Raw genomic sequence first — 17,995 nt, forward strand, 5'->3', positions numbered from 1 at the left:
TCACTGGGTTATTGCCCTGCTATATGTTATAGTTATATGGTGGGGACAAGTTTCTGCTCTTTCCTGCCGCTCCTGCTTTTTGGTTCTGCAAGGGCACCTTAAAAAAGGACGCTGCAGCCTAATTGCCGCAAAGATGGAAGGTGTTTGTGCAAGGCTTATCTTGGGCAGATTTGTCTCCTGGACATCCGCTGTTGTTGAGTGACACGTATACGCTCCGTGGCCAGCGCTTTGCACCGGTTTCGGTGACGGCGACGCAATCCCCCCCCCCCCCCCCCCGTCCCCACGTTAGGCGAGCCGTGGTGCTGGCGGCATGACAGGCTGCTGCAATATTCATCCCCACGTCTCTTCCCGCGCCAGCCCTTCCCCGCGCTCCAGCTGGCAGCCGGGCTCGGCGCGGGGCTGAGCCAAACCCTCCCTCCCACCCCGCTCCTCGGCCTCACCGAGCCCCGGGGGCGGCCGGGGCGGGTTTCTGCTCCCGTTGGGGTCGGGACGCCGGGTGCCGGGGCGCCTGCGACTGCTTCTTCGCCCACCTCGTGCCGCATCGCTGCAGCCGGCGCAGCCTCCCGCCGCGCTCCCAGCCAGCACCCGCGAGCGTGTTGGCGGGGTGTCGGGAGACAGATCTGACATGCGAAATGCAAGTGGGCAGCGAAAACCCGGAGTTTCTTGAAGCGAGGGTGACGGCTCTGCCTCCCGGCGCTCAGGCTGCAGCGCGGCGCCGGACCTGTCTCCTGGGGGTCTGCGGGTCCCTCGGGGCCGGTGACAGCAGCTCAGCAGCATACGTGGGTCGCCAGCCATCAAGCCCCGGCCTGGTTTAGCAGCTGTACTTGAGAGGGGAGGCAGGACCCCGAACAGGGCACCCACGGAGCTGGAACGGAGAGCGGGTGGCTGATCGACCCGCCTGTGCAACGATGGCACGCGGCGGTGGACGCAGCCAGGGAGCCAGGGCATACGCGCTCGGCCCCGGGAGCCCCGGGAGCTGCCGCTTCCCAGGTGGCCCCAGGACGGGCAATAGCTATTTAGGTTGCAAAACCTCCGCGTGGCTTGGAAACAAGGGCGGGGGGGATGAACGTGTGTGGTCACCCGTGCTCCAGCTCCTGGGCAGCACCTGGTAGAGTCCCAAATCGGCTGGAAGCCTCCCGGACCACAGCGCCCTTCTCTCCATCCTCGCCAGGCCTTGGGCGTCGAAGATGAGGAGCCAGGATGGAGCGGGACAGCTCTTCCTCCCCAGCCGCACCATTTCGTGGCTCTCCCACCACCCCAGCGGTGCTGCAGGCGGGGGTCCAGGTCCCCTTCGCCACGAAGCCCATCACACCGAGCCCTCTCGCTCCTGCCCTCGCTGCACGCACGGTTGGTGACACAGCCGGGCTGGCTGGTCCCTGTCCTTCCTCCTCCTCTCCTTCCTCTGCCACCCTCCGGACAGACCCTGTCCTAACCCTTAGTGCATTGCTCTGGGCTTGGAGACCTTCCCCCTCCCGCTGGCTGCAAATCGGCGATCGCCCCCAACGCGCGCAGCCGCGTTCCCGCGTCGTCCGGGATCAGCGCGGCCGCGGCACGCTGCCCGGCGCGGGCGGCACCGCGGTGCATCGCCTGCCATCGCTCTCATATGCTTCTCGTCAGGCGCCCCACACCTCCTCCGGCGCGCCGCGCGGCAGATGCCGCCGTCTCGGGGGTGCCGCGACCGCTCGGGATCCGGAGCGAGGGGAGCCGAGGATAAAACAGCTCCAGCCGCGCGAGAGGGAGGGAGGTGGAAAGCAGCCGAGCGGTGCCGATTTTGGCACGCGGAGCGGCGGGGGCACGGCGGCAGCGACGGCAGCTCGCTCGCGCTGTCGCGGCGACTTCGCTTTGCTCCTCAAAGCTCGGCCAGTCGGCAGAGCAAGGGAGGAGAAGCCGGGAAGGAGGGCAGCCGGCACGGGAAGACTCGGCACGCTCCCGCCTTCTCCCCGGCGGCCGGCGAGGGCTGCTGCTCACTTCGGTGCTTTCGGCACCGCGCGGGCGCGAAACACCTGCGCCGAGCGAGCGCCCGGCTCAGAGGTGGAGGGTACTGAAACCGTCCTCTCGCCTCGTTCCGGACACCAAAGGTCTTGGAGCGGCTCTCGCCCCTGCCCGGCTCCCCACCTCCCTGCCTCCCGCAGCACCGTTGCCAAAGGACCAGACAGGCCGGGCTGAAACGAATCCAAAATTTTATTTCCAACAAGTACATTGACCACGTGGGATGGGGACACGCGCTACATCACGACTCCGACCTTCCCCGCGCTGGGGTTTTCAGGGTTTTTTTTCTGTTTTTTTTTTTTTTTAAGTCAACCCCCCCCTCCAACATTGACATCTGCACGGCCCCTCTGCCCCAAAATCTCCCCCCGGGGGGACGGCACCGCACCGCACCGCACCGCACCGCGCCGCCGAGGGGCGGCAGACTCACCCCCGCCATGAATAAAGTTTGTAGGAAAACCGAAAAAAACCCGAACAAACAAAAAGAAAGAAATCCCATTTCAGCCCTCCAGATATTTCTCTTTAAAAGCCCGGGGGTCGAGTTTAACACCATTTGACCCCACGCTGGAAACGCAGCGGCAGTGCGGAGAGGTGACTTACATTTTTCAAGGGGGGGGGGGGCCGCGGTGCTGGCAGGCGATCGCTATACTTTGCTAACGAAGGCATATCCGTGTAAATATATATAGCGGGGCGAAATACCTGGCAGCGCACCTACGGAAACAGCACGAGGGAAACAAAAATAAAGAGCAGGAACGTAAAACACCTCCGAGGAGCAGCCGAGGCTAATTCAAAAATCCCCCCTCCCCCCCCCCCCAAAACCTCCACGCTTCTCATGCAGCTTTTTTGTGTCTTTATTTATTTTATTTATGGTTTTTTTTTTGTAAGAATTCAAGTTGTAAAATACGCAAGTCGTTAAAAAAATTATTACAAACCACTTCATGACAGCACTTGGGGACGGTTCAGGGGCGAGCGAGATCCCGGGCCCTGCGTTAGACGGGCCGTGCTTCGCTGTCGGTCGCGGTAAACCAGCGTTAAAAGGGAACAGACGAAGCAGCTTTACAGCGTATTTACACCTTCGTCGTCACGCCGCGCGCGGCGCCGGCGGCAGAGCGAACCGCCTCGTCGGTCACCCGTTTCGGGAAGCCCCGCGAGCGGCTCGGAGCGGAGCAGAGGGACCGGGAAGGCGGGACGGGGGCGCCGGGGAGCCGCGCGGGGGGACGTCTCGGGCCGGCTGGGCCCCTTGCGTCGTACCGACGCTCCCAAGGTGCCAAAAGCTCCGAGCCCAGCGTACGAACGGCGGGTCTTCTCTACAGAAGACTAGAAAAAGAGTATGAAAAGGTAGAAAACCCAAAATGCACTTGTCACGGGCTAGAAAGAGTCACAGAAAGGTACCGAAAGACTATTGCCCTCTGGAATACATCTGGTTTTTTTAAGCGGGTACCTGATCGCGAACGGCCGTTTAACGGCAAAACCCGCCCGATCTCGTACGCGGAAACCTCAAAAATTCCCCAAGAGTTTCGACGAGTAGGAAAACCAGGAGCTCTATGGCCAAAAAGAGGGATCTCAAGCCCCATGCCCGCGCGCAGCTCCGTGCCGGGCATTCCCGCGGGAGAGCAGCGGCCGACGCCGGCAGGGTCCCGGCGGGAGGCCAAAAGCGGCGGAGGCGGACGGGGGCGGGGGGGGCGGAGAAGAGGCACGGAGGTGTCGGAGAAAGGGACAGAGCCCGAAAGAAGCGGTCAACTCGGATTTTCCGACTCCCGGCTGCCTGCCGGCGCCGGGAGCCGGCCCTGCCCTAGCGCAGGAGGTATTTCAGGCACGTCGAAGGCATCGCGGGAGCGGTTCGCCTCGCGGCATCGCCTCGCTTTCCCTCCCTACGGCTTCTTCCGCCAGCGCGCGGCGTCAAACAACGGGAAAGAAAATCCGGAGCGGGGGAACGGAGCTAGCTCTCATGCACTAAAAGTCGTCACAGAAGTATGAAGCACCAACCACGACAACACGAGTCACTTGGAACTTGCAGGGTCGAAGCTATCACATAGAAAACATCCGGAAGCGGCATCTGCCGGAAACGCAACACTGAGCCGGCGGCGGCGGCAGCGGCGGCACGATCCGCCGGTGCCCTCGCTTCTCGCGCGCGATCCCGTCTCAAACGCCAGGTCCGGCCAACCTCTGCGCTACCCTAACGCCAAAAATCAAAAAGCACAAGACCAAACATGAAGTAACATCAGAGCAATCTAGCCTGTTGCGATATACCCGACAACTTAAATTAAAAACAAAATTAAAAAATCGCATTTGGAAAAAAAACCCGACAATTATCATTCCAACAAGGTTATACACATCCTCGGCAATTTACTTTGCTCAGCACAACCCTAGTGCTTTAAACGTGGAACAATCGAACGAGTTTCGTGAGCGGAAAAGTGACACAGATTTATTCTTTACATGGTTTTGTTTTTCTTTCTAGGCAACTCTACAGACTTCGGATCTTTTGCCTCGCAAGGTAGATCATCGTATTCCCCCAAAGGTGGCCAGGTTCTTTAAACATGCACATCTCCGGAGCTTCCAGGCCGCGTATTTTACTGATTTTTTTTGTTTTGTTTTGTTTTGTTTAAATTCTGCGGACTACCAGGTCGTCCCCACTCCTAAAAACTCTCCATCAGTGTTCAGGGTGGCCCGAGCGCCGGCCAGGCTCCTCGCGGCGTTACAGGATCACGCAGAAGAACTTCTTCTCTCTGAAGGGGTTTTCGGAGGCCGGGACGGGGGTCAGGAGTGGGTCCTCCTTGGCGTGGGCTTCGCAGTACGCCATCAGGTCCGCCGCGGCTTTGGACACCTGCAACGAGGAGCCGGGCGTTACGGAGACACCGGACGGACGGATGGACGCCGCCGCCGCCACCGCCGCCGCGTTACCTTTATCCTGTCGATGTTGGCCTCCATCTTCAGCTGCTCCACCAGCTTGCGGGCTTGGGCGATGCTCGCCGTGTTGTTGCTCGCCATCGCCGCCGCGGGCGGGCTGCGGACGCAAAGGCACGCGGCGGTGACTCCCCCCGCGGCCAAGCTTAGGGGACGCGGCGCTTCCGGGGGGCAGCGGCGGGACGCCGGCTAAATCCCGGCGTTTTGGGGAAAGGGTGGCGGGGCCTTTAGAGCGAAAGGGAGGCAAGAGACGGGCTTCAGAGGGGAGGCGAGGGCGCGCAAGGCGCCTCCGCTTCCTCCCGCCTCCGCCGCTCCGTCCCCGCCGCCGGTTTGGCCGCCGCGGTGCCAAACAGGATGCCGGAGCTTCCTGCCGCTGGCGATTCCCAGCCCGGGCAGCCGGGGCCCGCGGAGCGGTCGCGGTTTTACCGGAAGCGGGTCCCTCCGCCGAGCCTTCGCCTCTCTAGGGCAACGCCTGCTCCTCTTCGACGTTCGGCGCCTGTAAACGGGAGGCAAAAAAGGGGGAAAAACCCCAAAAAACACGGGTTAGGTGGATGCGGCACCAATGAGCGCGACGGCACCGCGGTGCCCGGCGCCAGGCAAGGCTGCGGCAGCGCGGAGGCAGCAAGGCCGGCGGCTTCCCTCCCCGTCGCCCTCCCTCCTGCGTTTTCGGAGACGCCGGCGCCGCCGCCGCTCGTTTGCGTTCGGCTCGCTTCCCGGCACGGGGAGAGGTTTCCAGTGCCGGCTCCTCTTTGAGCGGCTCCTCGGCCGGAGCCACGCTCCTATCGATGCCCCTTTCCCGGGGGCACGGAGACAGGGAGCCCTCGTCCCTGGCTCCAGGGCGCCAAACGGAGATTTTGGGGGGCAATCTGGGTTTGCTGCGGTGCCCAGCAGCCTGGCCCGCGGTGAGTCCCTGCCTTCGAGCAGCGCTTGCACGGCAGCTGGGAGAAGGCGGATTTAACTAACGGATTGGAGCCCTAAATCTCTCGTCCTCCCCCCCCCCAAAATCGCTCTCCCCCGTGTGGGTTCGCTCCTGCCAGCTGCTTGCTCTTGGCCGGGGCCCGGCTGCTCTGCCAGCGCCGGCATCCGCACTGCCGGGGCGATGCGTAAAAACGATGACTAACCTGCCTTTTCCCCCCTCTGCTTTGGGTTCTACCTTGAGCCGCGTTTGGGTGGAAACGGGAATTCTGCTAAACACTTAAAACCGGCATTCCCGCGTTCGGTGTTTAGTTCAGGCACCCGAAACAGGCAGCTTTCGTTGCAGCGGGGGGGAGGAACCTCAAACCAACTTTTGCACCGTTTAAGGTCCTTTACCACTCAAGGGGGGCATTAAACACGGTTAGGACGTGGGCAACTTTGTAAAGTGGTTTTTTTTTTAACGTTGGCTTGAAAAATAGGCAGCTCCGCTGAAAAATGATGGTAAAAATACATGCCAAACGCACAGAAATATTACAGATGAAAGGAGAAAGTGGCAAAAAACTGCGTCGCGCGGGGTTTTTATTCCCTTCCTAACGTTTGAGTTCGTCCGACGTCCCGACGTGGTGTTTAACCTGCGCTGGAGCCACCCCCGGGGCTTCTCGGGAAATCGCCCTCGTGCCACACAGTAAACGTGCGGCTTTACGGGGCGTAAAGGATCGAGACGACGTCTCGGGTCTCTCCCACCTAGCAAAGCTCAGGACGTCCCGAGCTTGGGGAGAAACGCTCCCTGCCTCCGTCCCGGCCCCGGAGGAGCAGAAACCCCCATCCAGCCCCAAAAAGCTCCTTCCCCCGAGGAGGGAACCGAGACCTCCCGGTGCGGAACGCGCCGCGGAAGCGGAGGGAAGGGGAAGGGCTCCTTCCGCTCGCTCCGCGGGAGCCTTCTCGCCCAAATCGCCGCCGCGGCACGCCGAAGCTACGGCCCCGCAGAGAGCCGGGCTCGGCCGCGGGATCTGCGCTGCCTTCTCCGAAGATTGCCCCCAAAGCAAACCTTGATTGTGATTTTATTTTAAGTAACGCTCGCGCGAAGCCTAATGAACCTTCCCAGCCGCTGGGAATCGCCCAACAAGTTACATCAGCAAAGAAACAACCCCGTTAACCGTCCCATTAGTTTTAAGACCCCAGAGGAATTAGCTTAGACTGCCTTAATTAGGTATCCGCAATACAACTGAATTAATTAATTAGTGATAAGCACCTGAACCACATTACTCATAAGGAGCTATTTCAAGCTTCAAATACATCAGACGGGTCACAGCCTCTTGCAAAAGTGATTTATTGCCGCAAAAGCTGCTGGGGTGTCTTAGAAGGGAGAGCTGAGCACACAAAACTCATTGCATCCGGAAAGGAGATGGAGAGGCGGCCAGGCCACGTGCTCCGACCGGAGCCGCCGGCTCACGGAAAGCAAGGGGAGAGTAGGGCACGGCCCGGGTGGTGAAACCGGGCTGGTGGCTTGGAGCAGCGGGAGGTGCACCGAAAGGCTCAGGCCTCAGCCGGGCTTGGCACGGCCCGACACACGTGTGATGAGCTGGGAGGCAGCAAAGCTGCCTCGGGATTAAACACCTCCTGGCCACGAGCGACAGCAAGTCGATGCCGTCGTGCTGCTCCAGGCCCTCTCGTTGGGCGCGAACGGGATGACTTCCACCTCCGTCACAGAACTCGTGCCGGGGGCGAACGCAGTGGCCAAAAAGATTCGCAGCCCGGCAAAACGGCTTTGCCCTCGGCACCGCGGCCAAGCAGGCGTCGAAAGCCGGACTCGGCTCAAGCTACGACATCCTGGTTTTTCCTTGGGAGCCCCCAAAATCCCAAAGCGGCCCGTCTGCGCTCCAAGCACGCGCCAAGCGTCCTGCCCTCTGCAGCAAGCCCGCTTTTCTCACGCGCTGGTATTTACGACGAGGCACCGGAAACCTCGAGCAGCCTGCGCTGCCTCCTGACCCCGCTTCCTGCTGAGTCAACGGCGTTCGATTTAACGCAAAATATTATTCTTTCTATATTGTGCCGTGACACAATAGCAAACACGGATATTACACAGGCGGGAGAAGAAAAGCGCCCGAGAGCTGCTAGCCGGGCGCTGCTTTTACACTGGCAGTCGAGAGCATTGCAAAAAAAAAGAAACGGATCTGCAAAAGCAAAGGAATCCTGCGCTCCCGGCGCCGGTAAAGGTCCCGGCTAGCAGCGCAAGCTCCCCTCTCCCGTGCATCCGTACGCCGCTCTCCGCACGGGCCCGGGTTTTAAGCATTAGCTGGGAAGCGAGGGAAGCGCCGAGCGTGAACGGCAAGCGAAGAGGCGAGGCTGAGCGGCGATTATATTAAACCGGCTGATAAATAATGCAACGGATTTTGACGGCAGCGGCTCTGCAAGCGCCTCGCAGACACCGCCGCGTCTCCGCGCTGTTAAAAACACAGCGGGCGAAGCGCAAGCGGGTCAGGAGGGCTTGAGGAATTGAAGTTAAAGCCCTTCTGAAAAATGACGGGGAGGGAGGTCTCCGCTTTCCTTGGCGGACACCCAAGCCCTGGTCCCCCCCCCCCGGTGGGTGCCTGCGTGCAGACCACCCCCTCTTCATCACGCCCTGTGCAAGCTCCTCTTCATCACGCCCTGTGCAAACTGAGGGGCTTGCACAAGACCAGCTTTTCCTTAAAATGACCGTTGCAGTTCGTTAACCAAAATCCCTGTTTGCCCGTTGGAAAGTGCTGAGGAATCCAGAGCAACGGGAGAATCAACAGTCAAAACTTACTCATGCTTTGGACCGAGCTAGATGTGCGAAACCATCCGTCCCACTCCTGCATCCACACTCCAGCTGTCGCAGAAAGGCAAAATCTTCCAGGATTTCTCACCTCCTCATCCAGCTTCTGCCCACACTGGCAAGCTGACAGGAGCAGGAGGAGCTGCGGGAGCGCCTGCAGCTGCAGCACCCGTGAGACGAAGCAGCGCGACCCGGGGCCCCTGCAGCTTGGATGTGCCACCCAAGCGTCCTACTGGAGCAGCCGGCAGCGCCCGAGCCCTGGAGTGACCACCGAGTGGGCAAAGGGCGAGCGGGTTCACACGCGGGTGACAAGTGAGGCTCTGCCCGGCTCCCGGGATGTCCAGGCTGTATTTCAGCATCCCCCAGGGCTGCTTGGAGCCAGCATCCAGGATGAACCACCATCCCATGGCTAAGGTCGCTCGGGCTGCCAGCACCCACTCACGCCACGGGGGACCTGGCGCTGGAAAATTCCCTGGCTGCTTTTTTTCCTTGGGAGACTCGGGCCAAAGTCTTGGTGCCCCTCCCAGTGGGAGATAACGTCCCCGGGCTCTATCAGTGTAAAGCAACCTCTAGAGTGCACCCGGTGGCCGAGGCGAGGTTGCCAAGAGCCCTGAGCGAGGTGGAAACCCGCCCGTCCCCCGCCGCCGGCCAGCGACGCTTTGGAAACGTGCCCCTCCGTTTCGCTGAGACCTTTCAGCAGTGACTTGCTGCCTCCCCCAGCGCCACAAGCCTTGACAGGCCGGACGTGTCCTCAAGCGGCTATCCCCTATCTTGGGAGCTGCTAGCATCAGATTGACTTGACAAGACAGACACTGGGGATGGAGGAATCTCCATCAGAGCAACTTCTGTTGATTTAAAACCCATAGAAGATGGGGGGAGAGGGTGGTCTATTCTCCATCCTCCCCAACCCACCCAGCAGCCATCTCCTGACCCCCAGGGTCCCCTGTTTGCGAAGCTCAGGGCGCGTAGAGGAAGGGTCCTTGGCTTGGGACGGCTCTTTGCAGGGTAAACGGCACCAGCACCACCCTGGTGAGCGACGACGGAAGGAATGCATCCAAAACGAGAAGAAACTCTTGGAAATGCCCAACTGAGCCAGTGTTGGAGCTTGCTTCCCACCCAGCCGCCAAGGGTGCTACACCACCGGCACAGGGGACCTGTCGTGGTCACAGCCTCTTTGTGGTCACCTCGACCTCGGAGCCTGGTTTGCTTCGGTCTGGACAGTCAAACCAGTACCCAAGGTGGTGACAGCGGGTCTCAACGCCTGATTACGATCCTGCTCTTCTCAACAGGCAGGACTCTCCCAGATCCTGCTCTTCAATAGAGGCAGCACAAAGCCCCGTCCCCTAGAGCAGGTCCCACCGGGAAAGGTTTGGAGGCCAAGGGAGCACCCTTGGGATGGGGGAAGAGGAGCACATCCATCTCCAGCTCAGCTGAGCTCCAGGGGTGGGTGCAACCTCAGCTCCCTCACCGATGGCCTGAGCCAGCTTTGGGCCATTGCTGGGTAACACAGTGGGGCGCGAGGAGAAGGAGGGCTCCCATCCCACCGTAGGGCCAACGCCATCTCCCGTGAACTTCCCCTTGCTCCAAGAGCTACTGCAAAGCTGAGAAGCAACTTTACAAAGCAAACAAGTGACCTCAGAGCACAGGAGAACACTCAAGACATCGAGGCATGAGTGGGACAAGACCGGATGCAAAAGCTCTTCTTGTGGGTGTGCCCAACCCTGACTCTATCCCAAAATGGGTGTCACAGCTTTAAATGCAAACTATGAAGCCTGCTACAGGGAAAGGCATGCGGGTGCTGTCCTGATGTCCCCCCATGAGAGCAGGATCATGAAGACACGTTTCTTGTAGCCCCTATCATGTTCAAGATCCATTCCCCGATTCCCAAATGCCCATTTTTATCTTGCTTCCCTTCCTTTATCTGCAACGAGTCCAAAGTAAAACCAAAGACGTTTGGTCCGGAAGGGAATTAAATCAATATTGAACATCTTGCATCCAATGGTGATTGATGCTTTGTTAACCAGAACAACATAAAAAGCCCACTTCCTCCAAAAACTCCATGTGTGAGTGAAATGCGCTCAATTAATTGCTCAGGAATTCATAGCTACATGGATTTTAAAACCATTGAAGACTGAAAAGTTCGCCCTGCTCACTGGGTCTGACATCCTACATCACACAGGCTATAGATTTTCCTTAAGTGGCTCGTGCATCAGACTCGTGACTCTTGGCCGTCTGGTCTTGTTCAAGTGGGGGAGAACCCGCGCCACCCCACAGGAGGATGATACGATGGATATTCATTGCTCTTGTTAAATGCTCTTGCACTTTATCTAGCTTCAGCGCCCTTTTTTTCCTCTTGGACGTGGTTCAGACAAGAACAACAGGCAAGAAAAAACGTGGTTTCTCCATATCTCTCTGTCTGCGCCGTATGACGCACGACTTCACATAACATATGACCGCACGTGGGATCGGCAAGTGAGACATGGCACGCTGCGAGACACAGAAACCTGCCAGGTTTAATGTGCACCATCGCATCCCACCCTTGCAACGCGGGGAAAAATCCCTGGGAAAGGCCCCCTCTGAACTCACTGCACTCAGGGTGACCAACCAGGGCGGATTTGCTCTGCTGGCGATTTCCAGCAAACCGGCCACGTCTGCATCAAGGCAATTCTCGGCAAAGAAGTGGAGCGAAACCACCAGTTCCCTTTAGCTGCTCCGCTTTCGGAGCTGGGGTTTTGCCCTTTCTCCCCAGGGTACCAGCGTTCACACGGCCCCGAGCACTCGAACGAGGTGATGCCGGGCAGCACCCGACCCAGCTCCTGCCGGGAATGGACCATGCTGGAGCAACACAAGGAGCTTTCCAGGCCACCTGCTCCCCCGAGCAGCTCCCGACGGCGTCCGGGGGAACAGCCGGTGTCGGGGCCGAGCAGCTCTTCTCAAAAAAAAGCCACTTTCCCTAAAGAGCTTGCGGCACAGCCCTCATCCACGGGACACCCCGCCGTTCCTCGGGCGCAAGGACGAAGCGGCGCCGTCTCCCTCCCGTGCCGGGTCCCTGGTTCCCACGCTGTGGCGCGGGCTCGGCGCAAGCTCCCGGGCTCTTCCTCGCCGGCCGCCCAGTCCCAACCGTGACCACCACTTTGCTGGGGACATGAGCACCGTGGGGCCGTGGTCCCCGCGCCCAGGGACGGACGGACGGATGTGGGGCTGGAGCCGGGCGCAGCGGCAGGCACGTGCTGGCTCTGGCGCCGGCTCGCCTCCTTCGCCCTGCCGCCGCCGGAGGAGTGCAGGTTTCGCAACAAGCCACCGGTGACACGGAGCGGGATGACAGCGCTGAAAAGACCTTCCTATAATTAGCGCAGAAATCAGTCCAAACGGTGTCACTATTTTCCTCAACGTGCCAGTCACCGAAAACGCTCCGGGTTGCCTAGCTACTTCCGCGCTCGCAAGCGAAGGAAGAGGCTTTCTCGGCTCTTGCTTAACTCCCGGCGCTCTCGTAGCGGAAGATTTTTTCATAGTTACGTCTGCGCCTATTTGCAGAGGCGCCCGGTGCCGGCGCGGAGCGGTTCTGCCCCCCGCGCTCGCCCGGAGCGGGCGCTCAACCCCGGGGCGCGAGCAGTAAATCCTGCCTGCGTCTCCACTGACGCAACGCTAAGGTTGCTGCTTTTGGAAACGAGTAACGAGCCCCGACCAAGGACACGGGGGCTGCAAGGAAAACTTCCTAAAGGGAGGATTTTATCCTCAGCCAGTCGCACGCTCACATCTGGCCCCAATCAGGAAAGCATATGAGCATGGGTTTAATTTCCTAAATGCATATTGGCATGCGTTTAATTTCATATATGCACATTAGCATGGGTTTAATTTCGAGCTAAACCCCCTCGACTGCAACAGGCCCCAAAAGCACCTGTGAGCGCTTCCCTAGACGGGGACCCCGGTTGTGTCCCCACGGGGTGTCTCTCCCGTGGGGGCAAGCGGCTAAAGCAAGCCGCCGCTCGACGTCCCTGCGCCCGATCTAAACGTGAACCGCTCCAGTTTCCAGCCGACGTATCGCCCCCGGCCCTTCCTTGCTAGCGGTCTCGTCCCGCTGCCGGTGCCTGCGCAGCGCAACGCGGCGGCCTCTCGCCCTTCTCTCCGATCAGCTCGTTAGACGGAGTTGCAACGAGGGCGAGAGGCGACAGGGGAAAGAGAATTAACGTGTGAAAAGCGAGGGGAGGACAAGATAAGGTGAAAACTAATTGGGTTTGGTACGATAAGCAGGTCTTAGCGCATCTGCTACCCGGGAATTGTCAAGGGCTTTATCAGCGGCACGCAAACAGCGAGGTGGGTTTTTGTAAGGTTTGGTGCAATCCCATTTCAGGGAGATATATATATATATATATATATATATATATATATATATTTGGCACTGAGCTTGCAAAAAACTGGTTTTGGTGTCTTGAGTCTACCCTGGGTGTGCCTACATTAAATCCAGGGGATATGCTATTTTAGACGTCTGCCTTCTCGTGGCCGCGTCCTCACGGAGGCCACAGCTTACGCAGGGGGACGAGCACACGAGAGGCAACGGCCAAGGATCGGGCTGTGCCGGGAGCTGTTTTTCCCGGAGCAGCCAACAAGAGACGGCCTCGAGGGCCTTTACCCCAAGCCGAGCAGTCGCCAGCTTGTTTTTCCCAATCCTGCCAGCGGGCTCTGCCTTCCCAGCCCCTGGAGCATCTCCGGCTTTCTCCCAACCCTCCACGCCGTGATGATTCACTTGCACGCTCCTGACCGAAGGCGATGCTCATTTATTAATTACTGGCCTGGCCCAAACCCCGGAGCCGACGGAGGCGATGCCCCGCTCCTCCTCGAGGCCGAGCCCTGCCCGCTGCGGGCGCTGCAGCGTGTCCGGCCCCCCCCCCGCGCTTCCACGGCTCGGCACACCGGGAGAGCCGGCCCCGGTTCCCACAGCAACCAGCCCCCGGCCCCCCGGCATCGTCGCCCTCCGCCGCCGGGCTGCGCGAACCCCCCCCCCTCTCCCCGGGACCGCTGCCCGCACCGCTCTTCCCCCGAGAAGCGGCCGAGCGAGAAACCAGAAAAGGAGGAACAGCTAGAAAAGAGGGAAGAGCCTGAAAAAGCAAGAAAAATAATAATAATAATAAAGAAAATCCCCGCTCCCTGTGTTTGTTCCCCCCATTTGGGCGCTGGCTGCGAAAGCCGTAGCTCGCGACCGGGGATGGGGCGCGCGGGGTGCCGACCCGGCACCCAGCATCCCGTTTCTCCCCGGCCCCTATTACTCCGGGAAACACCATGCGCCGGCGCTCGCTGCACCTTCGGAGCGGCCGCCCGGATTTTCGGAAGAAGAAGGGGTTGCCCCAGCCGCGCCGTTTTGAGGCCAAACACTGCAAATCCCAGCTCTGAACAGCGCTCCGCGAATTGCCTGGCGGAAACGCGCCGGCTTCTCTTGCAAAGTTTGCGTTTTCCAGAGGTTTTCTGCTCCGAGCTAACGTGATCCCGAGGAGCAAAGCAGCAGCCTTGCTTGGGGATCAAAAGGTAAAAAAACGGAGCGAGCTTTCCCACCCGGCCCGTGTCCATCTACCCGCGGGAACCCCACCGGGTGCCCCGCTGCAATTACCTCCCAAGTAACCCCGTTTCGGGGCAGAGGGTCAAAGCCGACCCCCGCGGGGTGTCCCCACACGAGGACGCCCGGCCTGGGGCGCTCCGAGCGGGGGGGGGGCGAGCGAGGCCGACGTCGCCGCCTCGCCTGGACGCTGCCGAGAACGGCCCGCTCGTGTCACGCGTGGCGACTGGGGCAAACGGGGAGGAGCAGCCCGGACTTATCCGAGCGAGGAAATCCAGGGCTGAGAAAACCCGGGAACGACAGCGTGCGCAAACGGGACCGACCTCGAGCAGCTCCGGCAGCCCAGGCCAGCGCGCGGGTTGGGGGGGGGCCGAAGCATCCCCGGGGCGGCCCCTGCTGCAGGGCGCCCGGGGACGGGATCGTCCCTTGGGGACACCCGGCTGGATTGCCGTGACGCCTGGGCAGGATGAGGCCCAGCCCCTGTCTGAAAGGCAGGGGGCAAACCCCCCCCCCCCCGGGCTGCAGGTCTGCAGAGGAGCTGGAGCGCCTGGAAGGGACCCCGGACCCAGCTCGCGTCCCCCTCGGCCAGCAGCGCTCCGTCCCCGCGGGATGTGCAAGCCCTGGAGCACCGCAGCAGGAATTACCAATTTATTTTTTATTTTTTGCAGGGATTTGGGGGGGTTGCAAGGGCCTCCATTGCATCGGCGCCTGGGGGAGGCACCTCCCCGGTCCCCCCCCTCCCCGAGACTTTTGGGGGAGCCCCCCGCTCTCGCGGCCCCGCGAACAATGGCGCCAAGGCGAGACGGCACCGGGGCTCGCGGCGCCGGATCGCTGCAGAAACGAGAAAAGGCCCATTATAACGGCCCGTAGGGCAGAAAAGAGGATTAAAAACGCAGGCTCCAAACGCAGCCGGCGAAACCTGGTTATAAGGGAAAAACGCTCCCGGCCTGCCGCCGGCATCCGCGGTGCCCGCTCCGGCTCCCGCTTCGTGCCGCTCCCTGCCGCCCGACGGCAGACGCGGAGCGAGGTGTGACGGCGCGACGGTCCTGCCCGCTGCGGGTTGTCACCCTCCATCCCAGCGCGCTTTAACTTCATCAGCGACCCGTTAGCGATGGCAGCGAGATGCCGGGCGCGAGTTTTTGCTTAAATTTAAACGCGTTTTTTGCTCCGAGGCGGCAGGAAGACAAAAGTTGCCGCTAGGTTCTGCCCCCCCCTCTTTTACAGAAGAAACCCCCCCGAATCGGGTTCCCCCAAGGAAAAAAAAAAAGAGCAAAAAACCCGCTGGCATCTGCCCAGCAGCGCCTTTCCGCGCCGCGTTTTCGCAGCTATTTGGGTAAACGGCTGCTTTTGCCATGGTTACTTTTCGCGAAGCGGTTGCACAATCCGTCCTGCTTCCTGTCGTATCGCCGCAAGAAAAACCCTGCGGCGGAAAACTAATCGTCTCGCTGGAAATCGCGCCGCGCGCAGCGCCGCGGCCCCCCGAAACCTCGCCGATCCGCCGCCCCCCCCCCCGGCCCGGCCCGGCCCGGCTGGCAGCACCCGCCGGCCCGGCCCAGCCTGGGCCCGGGATGGGGGTCGGGAAAACCGTTTGGGCTGCATGAAAATTCCTCCCCGCGGGGGAAAAAAATAATAATAATAAAAATAAAGAACACTACATCTCATTCATCCGTGGGAAAAAAACAACAGCAAAGCCTTGCCTGTGGTGGCGGATTGATTAGCGGAGGATCAAACCCTCTAAATCAAACCTTTGTGCCGGCACCTTCCCCCCCCCCCCCCCCCCCCGCCGGAGCCCCCGGCGCGGCCGCCGCCACCTCCCACCGCCGGCGGCCGGGGCCCCTACGGGGCACAGCGGCGGGGCTGGTCCCGGGGAGGGGGGGGTGGCGTTCCCCCCTCCGGAGTGATTTTGGGTGGGATTCGCTCCTTTTTGTTGCTTCGCGGGGAGCGGTTCGAGGGGCGCGGGGAGCCCGTGCTGGGGGTGCCCGGCCCAGCCCCAGCGCCCCCCCCCCAGTCCGCCCAGCGCCCCCCAGTCTGCCCAGCGGTCCCCCCAGTCCGCCCAGTGCCCCCCCAGTCCGCCCAGCGCCGCGGTACCTGGCGGGCGGCGCTGCCCCGCGTCCCCCGCAGCAGGGCGGCGCGGAGGCCCGCAGGGATGGAGGGATGGATGGAGGGATGGAGGGATGGAGGGATGGAGCAGGAGGAGGGGTGGTCAGCAGCAGCAGCAGCCCGGCGAGGCGAGTCCCCACCCAGCTTTGTCTGCGCTCATCCTTCTGCCTACAGGAAGCGGCTCGGCCCCGACTTCCTCCTCCTCCTCCTCCTCCTCCTCCTCCTCCTCGGCGAGCCCTCTTCCCCGCACCGCGCTCGGTCCTGCCCTCCCTCCTGCCTCCTCCCCGCCCCTGCCGCCGCCGCTGCTCCTGCCCCCATCCCTGCCCCTGTCCTCCCCCGCCCCCCCCACCCCACATGCCCCCCCACCCCCTACCCTGCACCCCCCTCCACATCCCGTACCCCCCTCCACATCCCGTACCCCCACGCAGCCCCCTGCACCCACCCACACCTGCACCCCCCCCACCCCATACACAGCCTGCACCCCCCCCCCGTGGCCTGTACCCCCACCCGTACCGCGCACTCCATCAGAGCCCCAGCACTGCCCCCATACAGAGCCTACCCCTACCCTGCACCCCGTCACACCCTGCACCCCCACCCCCATGCACCCCCTGCACCCTCTGCACCCCCATCACCCCGCATGCCTGCACCCCCCACATCACACCCCTGCACCCCCACCCCCATGCAACTCCTGCACCTGCACACCCTGCACCCCCATCACCCTGCAAACCTGCACCCCCACCCCCATGCACCCCCTGCACCCTTACGCCCTGCACCCCCATCCCCTGCATCCACCCCATCACACCCGCCCTGCACCCCCACCCCCATGCACCCCCTGCACCTGCATCCTCTGCACCCCCATCATCCCACATGCCTGCACCCACCACATCACACCCCCTGCACCCCCACCCCCTGCATCCACCCCATCACACCCCTGCACCCACATCCCCTGCACCCGCACACCCTGCACCCCCATCATGCTGCACATCTGCACCCACCCCGTCACACCCGCCCTGCACCCACACCCCCATGCACCCCCTGCACCTCCATCACCCTGCACACCTGCACCCCCACCCCCATGCACCCCTTGCACCCGCACACCCTGCACCCCCATTACCCTGCACCCACCACATCACACCCCCTGCACCCACATCCCCTGCACCCCCAGCATGCTGCACACCTGCACCCACCCCATCACACCCGCCCTGCACCCACACCCCCATCACTCTGCACCCCTGCACCCACACCCCCATGCACCCCCTGCACCCATACCCCCTGCACCCCCACCCCATGCACCCTCCCATCACCCTGCACACCTGCACCCACCCCCATGCACCCCCTACACCCACCCCCCCATGCACCCCCTGCACCCACACCCCTTGCACCTCCATCACCCTGCACCCCTGCACCCCCACCCTCATGCACCCCCTGCACTCCCCTCCCCACCTACACCCCTGCACCCACACCCCCATGCACCCCCTGCACCTGCACCCCCACCCTGCACCCCCCACCCTCTCCCTGCACCCCCACCTGCCTTGTCTTGCCCCCGCAGCCCGCACCCACTTTGCTCTGCCCTGCACCCGCGGCACCCCCAAATTCCCCGCGCCTGGGTGCCGCCCCCCCGCCGCAGCACCCCGCGAGCCCCCCCGGCCCGCAGCTCTGCCCTGCGCCCGGGGCTCCGCCGGGGCTGGAGGCGCCCGGGAGGCTGCGCGGCGGCAGCCGGCTCCGGCGGGAGCCGCGGCCCGGGG

General features: G+C 61.9%; 1 long non-coding RNA gene across 2 annotated transcripts; it reads right to left on the minus strand.

The window, feature by feature from the left end:
• Nucleotides 1–4,966: 4,966 nt before the first annotated feature.
• LOC136991771 (uncharacterized) lies at nucleotides 4,967–16,434 on the minus strand. Of its 2 annotated transcripts, none has more exons than XR_010883981.1 (3): nucleotides 16,239–16,434; nucleotides 5,317–5,386; nucleotides 4,967–4,990 (listed from the first exon to the last, which is right to left on the minus strand). It is a non-coding gene; the product is annotated as an uncharacterized lncRNA (long non-coding RNA). The 2 variants fall into 2 exon arrangements; XR_010883980.1 differs by having other exon boundaries at nucleotides 4,983–5,115.
• Nucleotides 16,435–17,995: the final 1,561 nt, after the last annotated feature.

Source organism: Apteryx mantelli, chromosome 4 (genome assembly GCF_036417845.1).
Source record: "Apteryx mantelli isolate bAptMan1 chromosome 4, bAptMan1.hap1, whole genome shotgun sequence".
Classification (NCBI taxonomy): Eukaryota; Metazoa; Chordata; class Aves; order Apterygiformes; family Apterygidae; genus Apteryx; species Apteryx mantelli.